Source organism: Globicephala melas, chromosome 17 (genome assembly GCF_963455315.2).
Source record: "Globicephala melas chromosome 17, mGloMel1.2, whole genome shotgun sequence".
Taxonomy (NCBI): Eukaryota; Metazoa; Chordata; class Mammalia; order Artiodactyla; family Delphinidae; genus Globicephala; species Globicephala melas.
Genome location: NC_083330.1, coordinates 79,173,568 through 79,174,865, shown reverse-complemented (window position 1 = coordinate 79,174,865; position 1,298 = coordinate 79,173,568).

Sequence of the window (1,298 nt, the reverse complement as noted above, 5' to 3'; positions counted from 1 at the left end):
GTGGGGATGGTTGCACCACGTTGTGAATGTACTTAATGCCACTGATTGTACACTTACAATAGTTAAAATGATAAATTTTATGTTAGGTGTATTTTACTACAAGTTTTTTAAAGATTTAAAAACTAATAGGTGAAATAACATTCTTTTAAAGACAAAATCTATGATGATATAAAACCAAGAGATTCTCACCAAAGAAACTCCTAAAAGTTACATCAGGAAAAAAGAAAATTACCTTAGAAAGATCGTCTGACATGGAAGAGGGGGAGCAAATAAAATGGCAAATATGCGACTTTGTCTAAACCAGTTGTTTTCAAATCTTTGGTCTCAGGACAACTTTACAGTCTTAAAAATTACTGAGGGGCTTCCCTGGTGGCGCAGTGGTTGAGAGTCCGCCTGCCGATGCAGGGGACACGGGTTCGTGCCCTGGTCCGGGAAGATCCCACATGCCGCGGAGCGGCTGGGCCCGTGAGCCATGGCCGCTGAGCCTGCGCGTCCGGAGCCTGTGCTCCGCACCGGGAGAGGCCACAGCAGTGAGAGGCCCGCGTACCGCAAAAAAAAATTACTGAGAACCACAAGAGTTTTGATGATGTGGGTCCTATCTATCAATACTTACCATATTAGAAATAAAAACTGAGAAAAAGCTAAAAACAATAAGCCTGTCACCTATGAACATAAACAACATTTTAAATAAAATATAACCGTATTTTCTATGTGACCTCCTGGGATTGTTCTAATTCTTCTGAGTGTTCTTTCCCCAGCCATTTCTCACACAAGTGCACTGATCGGGACTCAGCTGAATACTCGAGGCTGATTTTTATCATAAGAAAGCCGGAGAGGCTCTGCTACTATTAGGCAAAGTAGATTTTAGAGTAAAGGATATTGCCAGGGATAAAGAGGCTTATATCATAGTGGCAAAGCAGTCAATGCATCAGGTGGACATAACAATCCAATTTTTATGCACCTAATAACAGTGCTTCAAAATACACAACGCCAAAAGTAACAGAAATGCAACAGGAAATTGACAAATCCACTCCCTCAATAACTGATAGGACAAATAGACATAAAGTCAGTAAGATTATAGAAATCTTGAATAGCACTACAACCAACCTGACCTAATTAACATTTAGAATACTCCACCCAACAATAGCAGAATACATTCTTTTAAGTGCACACATAACATTTACTAATATAGACCATATACTGGGCCATAAAATAAATCCTAACAACTTTAAAATGATCCAGGCATTAAAAAGTGTGCTGTCTGACACAGTGGAATTAGATCAATGGCAAAAAAGTAT